The sequence below is a fragment of the Leptopilina boulardi genome, unplaced genomic scaffold (assembly GCF_019393585.1).
Source record: "Leptopilina boulardi isolate dan_hultmark-lab unplaced genomic scaffold, ZJU_Lbou_2.1 LbouV2_386, whole genome shotgun sequence".
Classification (NCBI taxonomy): Eukaryota; Metazoa; Arthropoda; class Insecta; order Hymenoptera; family Figitidae; genus Leptopilina; species Leptopilina boulardi.
This window is the reverse complement of record NW_026137958.1, coordinates 1115526-1130141: the sequence shown is the minus strand read 5'-3', so window position 1 is coordinate 1130141 and position 14616 is coordinate 1115526. Positions and strand designations below refer to the sequence as shown.

General features: G+C 27.9%; 1 long non-coding RNA gene across 1 annotated transcript in view; it reads left to right on the top strand.

Moving 5' to 3' along the window:
- The first annotated feature begins 188 nt into the window (after positions 1-188).
- The window catches only part of LOC127288409 (uncharacterized), a 40917-nt gene continuing 26489 nt past the window's right edge, over positions 189-14616 (top strand). The window contains exons 1-5 of the long non-coding RNA XR_007844039.1: positions 189-766; positions 1324-1492; positions 2063-2166; positions 2848-3071; positions 3569-3739. This is a non-coding gene — a long non-coding RNA (uncharacterized LOC127288409). The remainder of the gene's footprint in view (positions 767-1323; positions 1493-2062; positions 2167-2847; positions 3072-3568; positions 3740-14616) is intronic.

Sequence of the window (14616 nt, the reverse complement as noted above, 5' to 3'; positions counted from 1 at the left end):
TGATAACTCTCAAAAACTTCGACATTTACGGAAAAAAATTTTTAGTGAACATATTCAAAGGTTAGGAAATTTTTTATAATTTGTAACAATAATAATAAATTATTAACTAATCAAGTAATAAATATTTTAAAAATTATTTGTAAAAATTAACAGAATCAAATTATTAGGTTATGTATACCTTTTGTGTTGATGATATCGTGTGTAAAGGACTCCCGAGACAAAAATCATTTCGCCGTTATTCTATTCTTGTCAATATTATCTTGATAACTTCTTCGTGTTTCAAAGGACTTTTTTCTTTTGTCCTTAAAATCTCCTCTTCTACAGCAAAAAAGTGTGGAAAGTCAATGAATGCTAAATAAAACATTGCTTAAAAAATTTGTTGAAACGACACAGATTTTGCCTTGAAGATGTCCAAGATGGAACTGAGCGTGCGCTGTGGAAAAATTTTCTTTTATATCACGACCTCTACTGCCGTACGCTGATTGGACGGGGCACTCACTGCGGTAGCGCTGATTGGCAGGCGTTCTTGTAGCCAACGTCTATAAATATAGGTCGTTTTCTCCCACCACTTTAGTGAGCAGTTAACCCTTCAAGACGTAGGATGTGTGCAGCTTGAAAAAATATTTTTTAAATATTTTATTTGTTATTGGGACTGGACAACCAATTCTAATGTTGAAGAATGTATAATCACAAACACATTTCTATTGTTTTCCTACTATATCACTATATGTACTATATTATAAATCAACGAAAAAAGTAATTTGTGGTTAGTATTGAGCTATTTTATATTATTTATATAAATTTAATAAATATTTTTTTTTTAATTAATGAGGGAATGTACAAACATTATCTGACATCCCCATCACAGTGTCGCCATCTTATTAGGAGAATTGGTATAATGCATTAGCTTAGCATTCAGTATGCAATGACGGATTATTATTAAAATTTTTGTTCAACAAAGTAAACGAGTAAATATAACAATAGCAGATGATGAATAATTCAAACGATAATTCGATTATGCATATGCAAGTTTGTAACATGTTAAAAAATAAAAATTAGAAAATATTGCAAGTTTTTGGAAAACAACTTGTGCTTTCAGACAGTTGGCAACAATGCGAGCACATCCAAGCACAAATAATTTGCACTTGGATTTACTCTTGCATCTATTGTAGAATCTACATTAAATAGAAAATTTTAAGGTTACATTTCTTAAAGAAAAAAAAATTACACTATGAATACTTTGTCATATTGTAAATAATATAATATACATTTAATTATTATAGTTTAATAAAATATAAATGTAATTTAAAATTTTTTCAACAGGAAATAGTCATACAAAACTTGTCCGCCAATCATAGACATAGCGCTGCTCACATCCCGACCAATCAGAGCATAGGTTCATAGGCTGTGCTGCTAATGTTCATTTCCCGTGGAGCTTTTTGGCAGAAAGTGGCGGTTTCTCTACGACGTCCATGTTTTTTCAAGGAAAAAAGTAAGATTATTTATTTATTTAATATTCCTTTGTGTTTTAATTGTTATTTGAGTTGAGAGACACGATATTTATTAATAACAATTTTGTCAAATATTGGTAAGTAATTGATAAATATCAAAGCAGAAAAGTAGGTCAAGGTCATTGACTGTTTCAATTCCTTTTTGTGTTATTATGGTAAAATATTTTCAAGTTTCATGTTTTTAAGAAATATGTCAAGTTTCTCAACTAAACTCCCATTCTTTAGGTTAGGTTTTATCATCAGTGAAGTTTTTTAATATTCTTAATTGGTGCATTAAAATAAAGCATTGTCCGCAGTGTGTGACTTTTTTTTGGGGGGATAGGGGGGTAAATTTTGCAATACAATTTACTTTTGGCTGAAATTACCTAAAATTCATATGTTTAGATATGCTTCGATAAATTAGCAAATTCCATAATTCGAATTGTTTGAATATCTTTTGTTTCAACACACCCTTCAAGTTGAATAAAGTAAAAATAATATAACAATAACATTTTTTCTCAAAATGGCGCTTGTTTGGAAAATTTAATAAAAATAATTGTTTAATTTTTCAGCTTCCTCGTTTTCTATTTGGTGATGCTCATGGACAGATGAATTGACTTTGGCCTTATTTCGAAGTGGAATCTCATCTCATTGAAGGAGATAATTGGCAGTCTTGGTGAGTTATAATTAATACTTTAGAAAAATATTCTTATAAAATTCAAAAAATCGACTTTTTTTTCTCTATTATTAACTATTTATAATATTTATATGTATATAGTGGAAGATAATATACTTTGATTTTTGCATTTTTAAAACAATGTTTTTTTTATCTCTAATAAGATAATTGAAGGTTATGTATTTTATTTTGTTTTCATAAAGAATAATAAATTATTTATTAAACATTTAATCAATATGTAAAGAATAAATCTATTTACATATACTAAAATATATAATAAATATTTAATGCTATATTACAGTGGATTTATTTTTGTAAATGAATAAAATACAATTTCTATTGTCTTTAATTTTTTTTAATTTTGTGAACAGCTTATTTTAATAAATTATATAAGTATGTTTTTTTCTCAATAATAAAATTTTATAGGTTACTTTATAATTTATTAGATATATTTATTTAATATTTATTTAATTGTTTACATTAATTTTTTGTTGTTAAATTTAAAAAATTTGTTTTCTTTTATTTTATTTTATAAATTTCTAATAGACAAAATTTAAAAAATAATTTTATAATAATGAAATATTTAAGAATCTAAAATTTGGAAATTGAGAAAATTAATTACATTTTTAATTTATTATTTCGAAATAACATTTAGAATTCTAATTGATTTTTATTTTTCAGCTTTCTCCATTGATGGTCACACCAATCAAAAAAGATGGTACGACGATTCTTTTGCAATTGGAGAAAAAAAATGTTGTAAGCTATTTAGGACTCGGTCTATTTGTAAAATTACTTTACAAATTTTCTCAATAGGGGGAATTTGTTAAAGTAATCTAAGAGTAGGGATCTCCGAGGACTAAATAGCTTAAAAAGGATCACATGGAAGAAGCGAGTTCGCTATTTCGGTAAATATAATTAAAATACAATAAATATTGAAATAGATTGATAGTTTTATTTTTAATATTTATGTTCCTTAAATTTTGTTTCTAATTAATATAATTGTTTTGTTTGCTGTTACTATAAATGTAATTTACTATTTTATTATTAGGGCAATAGTAAATAATAATTAAAAATAAAATTGAGAAAAGAATAAATTAATGAATGAAAAAATTTCAAAAAATGTTTTGTAATTTTTTTTTATTTTATTTATCTATTTGATGATAGTAAACAATAATTAGAATTATTGATGATAAAAGATAAATTCATATAAAAATGGAAAAATTTCGCAAAAGTCTACCTTTTATGAAATTATTATTTTAATTCATTTATGGATTTATTTATTGTAAAGGTGATGTGTAAATAAATTAAAATAATTGATAAAAGTTAAATTAATAAATGAACGAATTTCAAAAAATCTTTTGTAATATTTTTTCCAGTTTTTAATTTAATTTTTTTTTTTCAGTGCCATTTGAGAAAACAAGGAAAAATGAACCACTTTATAGGGAAATAAAAAGCAAAAAGATTTTTTTTCGAAAGTTTAAAGTCAGTGCGGGTTTTTTGTACTTTTAAATTTAGAGTCAGTGTGTTCCAGAATATTCAAAATAATTCCCATCAATGTTAATTTCTAATTAAGGTAAATTTTTGATTATTTACATTTATTTTATTGTTTTGAGTAGAATATTTTTTCCAATGAAATTTTGAAAGAAATTTTATCAAAAAAGAAAAGCAAAACAGTGTAGTAAATTAGAAAACGTATAGCATTTCGTGATTTTGTTACTGATCTAAATCATCTCTGGATGATATAACCTAAGCTTTCTTACGAACAGACAGTAGTTTCCTTCCTTTAATAATTTTCCCGAAATTATGGAGTAATAACCGGTCCGCGTCGCGTATAATATCTCTATATTTCAAAGGCCATTAGTTTATAATCAACACGTCTCGCGGCCAACAGAACTGAATCGTTGTCTCGGCACCACTCGCTGAAACGCCCCCTCCTTTGAATATTAGTATGTTTAAGAGCGTAACAACATGCGAGGTCCGCTAATAGTACACCTTGCCCTGTTACTTTTATTATAAAACATTATACTTAAAAAATCATTTTAATGAACTTTCTTCAAAAAGTATATTATACTCGATCGTTAAGAATTGTTCTGATTGCCAAAAAAAAAAATATATATATATATTTGCCAAAAATGTTGAAACAACATTGAAATTAAAAGAAAATTTTAATATAAAAATTCACGAATTCTCTAATATTATTCCAATAATTGTTGTGTACAATTTTGAAGATTTTTTTTTTTTATTTTTATTTCTCATGTTTTTATAACACAGCTTTGCTATTTTAAATAAAATTAAAATTTATTTAATTATCTTTTTTTTTTAAATAAAGTAAACCGCTTAACCAAAGTGTAATTTCTTTGTTGATATTATTAATTATCGAAGAAATTGTATGTTCAGTTGGTAAATAAATCACAGATATATAGTATATAGGAGAGTGACATTACCGAAAACTGAATATTTTTAATTTGTTTTAATAAACTTCTCTTAACGATCTTAATTAAAATGGACGTGGAACAAAAACCTTTTAATAGTAACGTGTACTTTATGAAATCAAAATTCAATTAGAAGAGGGATTGATTTCAGAGAACGAATAAATAATGTAACGAAATCTGAATTATAAATTTGATTTTATGATGAATAGATTAAAAATACGGTTAAAGTATTTTGAAATAACTTTCATGCGGGCTTTAAATAATCCCTAAAATAAAATTAAAAAAAAAAAATAGTATTTCCAGCTTATTATCGTTTTATACAAAAAGTTGAAATTGTATTACAAATTCACTCTTTATCGACAATTTATTATTTTTCTCAGTTATTTTCAGTTATTCAATAAATATTAATTATACTTCATTTAATATCACAGAAAATAGATAGTAAAAAAAAAATGTTTTGCAAAATTTAATTTTCTCATTTCAGTTAATTTTAGAAAGGGATAAATTTTCAAAAAATATCACAATATTCAATTTATATTGATTTCGTTTGTTTTGAGTTTTTTTTCGGATAATTTATTTGAAAGAAATACTTTTGGTTAAATTTTATTTTTTGAAACTTTAAATTAAAAAAAAAATTAATGAACTTGAAATTATTTCTTAAAATGAAAAACAAATAAATAATTAAATTAAAATGGGCTCTAAACTTGTTAGTTTTTCCATTTGTAATGAGTTTATTTTTTAATAATTTACTTCACTAAATTATGAAAAAGGTCTTTCCTTTTATAACTCTTGTTTTCAATATTTTCCAACTTGTTAAGCGGTAGTTAAGTGCAAATTACACTAAAAGAAATTTTAATTGAGTTAAATAATCCGTTACTTGACTATTATAAAATGATTATTATTTGTGTCAAATAAATAATTATTTGTATCAAATTAAAAGTTTATTTGCATCAGATAATTATTATTTTTAGGTATCAGATAATTATTATTAATGTATCAAATAATTATTATGTGCATCAAATAATTATTAATGAATGAGGTAAATATTTATTTGTATAAAATAATTAATAATGGATAAAAAAATATTATTTGTTTCAAATAATTATTAAATGTATCAAATAATTATTTATTTCTATTAAATAATTATTTATTTATATCAAATAATTACACAGGCACACAAAAAAAAAAAGTTGTCTGTTTCTTGAACTACACATATATTTCCTATAGTATTTTGGCCCGCTGAAACCGAATCTGAGGTCAGAATTGCTCCATCACCCTCAGTTTTTTTTAAATCGACCAAAACCACCCTTAAACGGAAAAATTCACACTTCGGAGATAAAAAATAAATCAACTTATTTTTTAGAAAAACCAAATTTTACATCTACGAAACTTTGCTCCACTAACTCAAAAACAAAGCCAGCATTGATCCAGCACCCCCTGAATTTTTTTAATCGAAAAAACTACCCCTAATCTGAAGAATCAAATTCAGGAGGTAAAACAATAAAATAACTGATTAAAAAATTTTATGACCAGGTATTTTTACTCCAGCAAGGCAGAAACAAATCCAGAAATGCTCCCTCACCCTCTAAATTTTTTTTAAATCAAAAAAACCACCCTTAAATAGAAAAATTCAAATTTAAGAAGTAAAAAAATAATAAATTACCGGCTTTTTTTAAAAACAGAACCTTACATGTTTGTAGTTTTGCTCTACTAACTCAAAAAAACAAAGCCAGCATTGATCCAGCACCCCCTGAATTTTTTTAATCGAAAAAACTACCCCTAATCTAAAGAATCAAATTCAGGAGGTAAAACAATAAAATAACTGATTAAAAAATTTTAAAACCAGATATTTTTACTCCAGCAATGCAGAAACAAAGCCAGAAATGCTCCCTCACCCTCTAAATTTTTTTTAAATCGAAAAAACCACCCTTAAATAGAAAAATTCAAATTTAAGAAGTAAAAAAATATTAAATTACCGGCTTTTTTTAAAAACAGAACCTTACATGTATGTAGTTTTGCTTTACTAACTCAATAAAATAAAGCCAGCATTGATCCATCACCCTCTGAATTTTTTTAAATAAAAAAAACTACCCTTAATCTGAAGAACCAAACTTAGGAGGTAAAACAAAAAAATAACTGATTAAAAAAGTTTATAACCAGGTATTTTTACTCCAGCAATGCGGAAACATACCTGGCTGTAAAATTTTTCAATCAGTTATTATATTGTATTACCTCCTGAATTTGATTCTTCAGATTAGGGGTAGTTTTTTCGATTAAACAAATTCAGAGGTTGATGAATCAATGGTGGCTTTGTTTTTGAGTTAGTGGAGCGAAAATACATATATGTAGTAAGGTTCTGTTTTAAAAAAGTCAGTTATTTAATTTTTAATCTCCTAAATTTGAATTTTTCTATTTAAGGGTGGTTTTTTCGATTTAAAAAAATTTTAGAGGGTGAGGGAGCATTTCTGGCTTTGTTTGTGCATTGCTGGAGTAAAAATATCTGGTTATAAAATTTTTTAAACAGTTATTTTATTGTTTTACCTCCTAAGTTTGATTCTTCAGATTAAGGGTAGTTTTTTTTATTTAAAAAAATTCAGAGGGTGATGGATCAATGCTGGCTTTATTTTTTTTAATTAGTAGAGCAAAACTGCATTCATGTAAGGTTCTGTTTTTAAAAATAGCCGGTAATTTAATATGTTTTTACTTCTTAAATTTGAATTTTTCTATTTAAGGGTGGTTTTTTCGATTTAAAAAAAATTTAGAGGGTGAGGGAGCATTTCTGGATTTGTTTCTGCCTTGCTGGAGTAAAAATACCTGGTTATAAAATTTTTTAATCAGTTATTTTATTGTTTTACCTCCTGAATTTGATTCTTCAGATCAGGGGTAGTTTTTTCGATTAAACAAATTCAGAGGTTGATGAATCAATGGTGGCTTTGTTTTTGAGTTAGTGGAGCGAAAATACATAGATGTAGTAAGGTTCTGTTTTAAAAAAGTCAGTTATTTAATTTTTAATCTCCTAAATTTGAATTTTTCTATTTAAGGGTGGTTTTTTCGATTTAAAAAAATTTTAGAGGGTGAGGGAGCATTTCTAGCTTTGTTTGTGCCTTGCTGGAGTAAAAATACCTGGTCATAAAATTTTTTAATCAGTTATTTTATTGTTTTACCTCCTGAATTTGATTCTTCAGATTAGGGGTAGTTTTTTCGATTAAAAAAATTCAGGGGGTGCTGGATCAATGCTGGCTTTGTTTTTTTGAGTTAGTAGAGCAAAACTACAAACATGTAAGGTTCTGTTTTTAAAAAAAGACGGTAATTTATTATTTTTTTACTTCTTAAATTTGAATTTTTCTATTTAAGGGTGGTTTTTTTGATTTAAAAAAAATTTAGAGGGTGAGGGAGCATTTCTGGATTTGTTTCTGCCTTGCTGGAGTAAAAATACCTGGTTATAAAATTTTTTAATCAGTTATTTTATTGTTTTACCTCCTGAATTTGATTCTTCAGATTAAGGGTAGTTTTTTTTATTTAAAAAAATTCAGAGGGTGATGGATCAATGCTGGCTTTATTTTTTTTAATTAGTAGAGCAAAACTGCATTCATGTAAGGTTCTGTTTTTAAAAATAGCCGGTAATTTAATATGTTTTTACTTCTTAAATTTGAATTTTTCTATTTAAGGGTGGTTTTTTCGATTTAAAAAAAATTTAGAGGGTGAGGGAGCATTTCTGGATTTGTTTCTGCCTTGCTGGAGTAAAAATACCTGGTTATAAAATTTTTTAATCAGTTATTTTATTGTTTTACCTCCTGAATTTGATTCTTCAGATCAGGGGTAGTTTTTTCGATTAAACAAATTCAGAGGTTGATGAATCAATGGTGGCTTTGTTTTTGAGTTAGTGGAGCGAAAATACATAGATGTAGTAAGGTTCTGTTTTAAAAAAGTCAGTTATTTAATTTTTAATCTCCTAAATTTGAATTTTTCTATTTAAGGGTGGTTTTTTCGATTTAAAAAAATTTTAGAGGGTGAGGGAGCATTTCTAGCTTTGTTTGTGCCTTGCTGGAGTAAAAATACCTGGTCATAAAATTTTTTAATCAGTTATTTTATTGTTTTACCTCCTGAATTTGATTCTTCAGATTAGGGGTAGTTTTTTCGATTAAAAAAATTCAGGGGGTGCTGGATCAATGCTGGCTTTGTTTTTTTGAGTTAGTAGAGCAAAACTACAAACATGTAAGGTTCTGTTTTTAAAAAAAGACGGTAATTTATTATTTTTTTACTTCTTAAATTTGAATTTTTCTATTTAAGGGTGGTTTTTTTGATTTAAAAAAAATTTAGAGGGTGAGGGAGCATTTCTGGATTTGTTTCTGCCTTGCTGGAGTAAAAATACCTGGTTATAAAATTTTTTAATCAGTTATTTTATTGTTTTACCTCCTGAATTTGATTCTTCAGATTAAGGGTAGTTTTTTTTATTTAAAAAAATTCAGAGGGTGATGGATCAATGCTGGCTTTATTTTTTTTAATTAGTAGAGCAAAACTGCATTCATGTAAGGTTCTGTTTTTAAAAATAGCCGGTAATTTAATATGTTTTTACTTCTTAAATTTGAATTTTTCTATTTAAGGGTGGTTTTTTCGATTTAAAAAAAATTTAGAGGGTGAGGGAGCATTTCTGGATTTGTTTCTGCCTTGCTGGAGTAAAAATACCTGGTTATAAAATTTTTTAATCAGTTATTTTATTGTTTTACCTCCTGAATTTGATTCTTCAGATCAGGGGTAGTTTTTTCGATTAAACAAATTCAGAGGTTGATGAATCAATGGTGGCTTTGTTTTTGAGTTAGTGGAGCGAAAATACATAGATGTAGTAAGGTTCTGTTTTAAAAAAGTCAGTTATTTAATTTTTAATCTCCTAAATTTGAATTTTTCTATTTAAGGGTGGTTTTTTCGATTTAAAAAAATTTTAGAGGGTGAGGGAGCATTTCTAGCTTTGTTTGTGCCTTGCTGGAGTAAAAATACCTGGTCATAAAATTTTTTAATCAGTTATTTTATTGTTTTACCTCCTGAATTTGATTCTTCAGATTAGGGGTAGTTTTTTCGATTAAAAAAATTCAGGGGGTGCTGGATCAATGCTGGCTTTGTTTTTTTGAGTTAGTAGAGCAAAACTACAAACATGTAAGGTTCTGTTTTTAAAAAAAGACGGTAATTTATTATTTTTTTACTTCTTAAATTTGAATTTTTCTATTTAAGGGTGGTTTTTTTGATTTAAAAAAAATTTAGAGGGTGAGGGAGCATTTCTGGATTTGTTTCTGCCTTGCTGGAGTAAAAATACCTGGTTATAAAATTTTTTAATCAGTTATTTTATTGTTTTACCTCCTGAATTTGATTCTTCAGATTAAGGGTAGTTTTTTTTATTTAAAAAAATTCAGAGGGTGATGGATCAATGCTGGCTTTATTTTTTTTAATTAGTAGAGCAAAACTGCATTCATGTAAGGTTCTGTTTTTAAAAAAAGCCAGTAATTTAATATTTTTTTACTTCTTAAATTTGAATTTTTCTATTTAAGGGTGGTTTTTTCGATTTAAAAAAATTTTAGAGGGTGAGGGAGCATTTCTGGCTTTGTTTCTGCCTTGCTGGAGTAAAAATACCTGGCTATAAAATTTTTTAATCAGTTATTTTATTGTTTTACCTCTTGAATTTGATTCTTCAGATTAGGGGTAGTTTTTTCGATTAAAAAAATTCAGGGGGTGCTGGATCAATGCTGGCTTTGTTTTTTTAAGTTAGTGGAGCGAAAATACATAGATGTAAGGTTCTGTTTTTAAAAAAAGGCGGTAAAGTATTTTTTTTTTATTTCTTAAATTTGAATTTTTCTATTTAAGGGTGGTTTTTTCGATTTAAAAAAAATTTAGAGGGTGAGGGAGCATTTCTGGATTTGTTTCTGCCTTGCTGGAGTAAAAATACCTGGTTATAAAATTTTTTAATCAGTTATTTTATTGTTTTACCTCCTGAATTTGATTCTTCAGATTAGGGGTAGTTTTTTCGATTAAAAAAATTCAGGGGGTGCTGGATCAATGCTGGCTTTGTTTTTGAGTTAGTGGAGCAAAGTTTCGTAGATGTAAAATTTGGTTTTTCTAAAAAATAAGTTGATTTATTTTTTATCTCCGAAGTGTGAATTTGTCCGTTTAAGGGTGGTTTTGGTCGATTTAAAAAAAAACTGAGGGTGATGGAGCAATTCTGACCTCAGATTCGGTTTCAGCGGGCCAAAATACTATAGGAAATATATGTGTAGTTCAAGAAACAGACAACTTTTTTTTTTTTGTGTGCCTGTGTTATTATTTGTGTCAAATAAATATTTATTTGTATCAATTAATTATTATTCGTATTAAATAAATATTTATTTTTAGCAAATACCTAATTATTAATGGATCAAATAAATATTATTTGTATTAAATAATTATTATTTGTGTCAAATAAATATTTCTTTATATCAAATAATTTATTATTCGTTTCAAGTAAATATTTAGTTTTAAGAAATATTTATTAATTGATCAAGTAAATATTTACTTGCGTCAAATAATTATTATACAGGGTGTTCCAAAAGTATGGAAACTTGCAAATATCTCGAAAAGTACGAATTTTCGTAAAAAATGTTCAAGACAAAAGTTGTTCCAAACAAAAAGATCTGCATCTTTGAAACCAAAAAATTGGTCCCGGAGCCCAATGTTGGGCCCTACAATGAAAAAAGTGGTTTTCTTAAATGATACCATTAATTTTTAGTATCAAATTCGTAATCCCCATGAAATTCTGCGTTCAGACATGTGGTATAAATGCCCAAAATATTGGGCCCAATCCAAGATATTTGTTTCAAAATTTTTCTACAGATAAAGAAATTTTAAAAAATCGCATCTTGGAGGGATTTTGAGATTACAGGATTAGAAATTCGAAGTTAATTTTAATTAGGCATAGAGCCCAATGTAAGATTCCGTGGCCCAATGTGAGGCCCACAGTAAAAAAAATTAGTTGTCTTAAATAAAACCCATTAATTTTCAGTATCCAACTCGTAATCCCCCATGAATTTCTGCGTTTAGACTTGTAGTAAAAATGACAAAAATATTGGGCCCAATGTCTGGGATTAGGCCCAACATTTTTCGTTAAATAAATAAATTTAAAAAATCGCATTTTTAGAGGTTTTTGGGGTCACAGGATTAGAAATTCGAAGCTAATTTTCAAATTGAACACAAAGCCCAATGTAAAATTCCGCGGCCCAATGTGCGGTCTACAGTAAAAAAATTAGTTTCCTTCCTTATCGTAATCATTATGAAATTCTAGGCTTAGACTTGTGGTACAAATGTCAAAAATATTGAAAATTAAATGGTTTTATTTAAGACAACTAATTTTTTTTACTGTGGGCCTCACATTGGACCACGGAATTTTACATTGAGCTCTATGCCAAATTTGAAAATTAACTTCGAATTTCTAATCCTGTAATCTCAATATCCCTCCAAGATGCGATTTTTTAAAATTTATTTATCTGTAGAAAAATTTTGAAACCAATATTTTGGGCCCAATATTTTGGGCTTTTATACCACATGTCTGAACGCAGAATTTCATGGGGATTACAAATTTGATACTGAAAATTAATGGTCTCATTTAAGAAAAGCACTTTTTTCATTGTAGGGCCCAACATTGGGCTGCGGGCCCAATTTTTTGGTTTCAAAAATGTAGATCTTTTTGTTTGGAACAACTTTTGTCTTGAACATTTTTTTTTACGAAAATTCGTACTTTTCGAGATATTTGCAAGTTTCCATACTTTTGGAACACGCTGTATATATTAAATAATTATTATTTAACACAACTGAAAATAATAATAGACAAATAAATGTTTATTTGATAATTAATTATTTGAACTAAATAATTTTTTTCAGTGTAGAAATGTAAAGTTATATTTTCAAATTCTAAATAGTAGATTCAATTTTGTGGACGTTTTTTTACAATTAATCCGTTTTGTCTAAAGTTGGTACTCGGAGTATTTTTTGAGAATGTTGATTATGTAATTGGTATCACTTTTCCAAAATTCAGAATGTTGGACAAAAATTTTTAAATTAGATTCTCTTGAAATTTTGTTATTTATGTTTTTTTTTTAAATCTCTTTAATTACAAATCTGATGTTAATTTTTCCAAAATTAAAAATACCGAACAAAAAAAAAAAATGCTTGAAATTTGTTAGGAAGAATTTTTTTCTGTTGAAAGATCAAAAAATTGAGTTAAATCGTTTCAAAGATTTTGTCTCGATATTTGAAAATATTGTCTGGACTATATGTTGACTGTCGAAGGTGGAAATGAGCTTGAAGGGACAAGGGGTGTATATTGGGGCAAAGAGAGAGAGAGAGAGAAATGGAGTGATGAGGAGCGAGGGGGGAAGGGGGGGTTTGAAAAAAGCACAGCTGGTTCGATCGCTAGATTCGTAGTGAGTAGCCGTAATGAAAGGTGAACGGAATTGACCCCCTGGAGCCAGAGAGCTGGAGAGCCGAGTGAATATAATTAGAGGATTGTAGAGCGGGGGGGAAGGGTGCTGTCGGGGTGAGGGGGAGTGACGTAATCAAAGGGTGGACGCGATAGTAGAGGTTCGAAGGGCGACGCTGTGAAGCGGGTGGATTCATAGGGGGTGTGTAGGATGGTTTGAGTCGTCGGTATGGTTTGCCTGGGTTTCGGTGAGAGGAATAGAAGGGTGGAGGGGGGGGAGAATGTGGTGGTCACGGGGTAAAGAGGGATAAGAGACCCGGGGGGAGGGACACTCGCAAATTATCATTCGACCAACGAGAGAGGGTCCAGCCACTGAACTGCAGCAGCAACAACTTGATACCAACGAACTATAACGCGCGTTAGAGATCTCAGGGCCTGTAGTTTTGTCATTAGTCAATAGCAATGTCTGACTGATAGAGGAGTCAGGTTCTACGATTATCGAGAGAGCGATGGACAATATATAACTAACTTTGGTGTTAAATTTTATTTTATAAATTTATTTTATAAATTTTTTTTTTTAATTATTGAGTTAAAATTTTTTTTTCAATTCAAAAAAAAATTATAAACAAATAATTATAGGAGAAAAAAAAATTTTCTATAACTACGTATATAGAAAAAATTTTTAAATTGCAAAAAAAACATTGTGGGGAAAAAAAATGAAATGTAGAATATTGGTTTCGAAATTGTTAGACAAACGAAGCTTTTGTTCATTTAAAACATTTGTAATTATAGTTTTTTCTCTTCATTTATATGCTTTGATTATATATGGGTATGACAAAAAAGAATGGCAAATTTTTTTCCAAAAACGAAAATCAGCAATCGGTTATTACAATTGAAATCAAGCTGTCGATTCCATGCCAATAATGGATATTAATCTAGTTTTCTACTGGTCTCAAAGAGCGAAGGGCTTGAAATCGTTCAAATATCAAGTGAAATGAATTTTAAAAAAGGATATATAAGTATTTTCTTTTTTTTTTTTTCAATTATTGTCACGTAAAAATATAAAATGGCAAAGTAGGAATTATTCTAAGGGGACAGTTATTAATATTCAGTGATGATATTCTTTTGAATGTAAACAAATCCCTTTTTTTTCGTAAAGTTGGAATTATTCTTTCTTTCTTTTTTTTGCAAATGAAAATTTTTTTCTTCAGTAAATAGATCTATGATGATTAAAATATCTCTTGGTATGTGTTGTACTATTAAAGTTTTCATGGATCCACGCAAATTCACGAGGGAACGATTTCAAATAGCCTTCCAGACGGAAAAATGTCATTAAAATTCAATCACGTTCAAGTTCGAAAGGCTCTGAAGCACGAAAGTATGAAGAGGGTTATTCTTTTGTATGTTTCAGCTTTTTTCTCACCCCCTGTTGCTTGTTTGTTTGGAAAAGTACGAGTGGTCGAATTTATCTCACGTAGAGTTTGCCGAGAACACTTTTGGCAAATCAACTTTACAGTGAATTTCATCTCAAAAATAAATACTTTCGATAAAAAGTTTTTTGTATTTTTTAAAAATAATTTT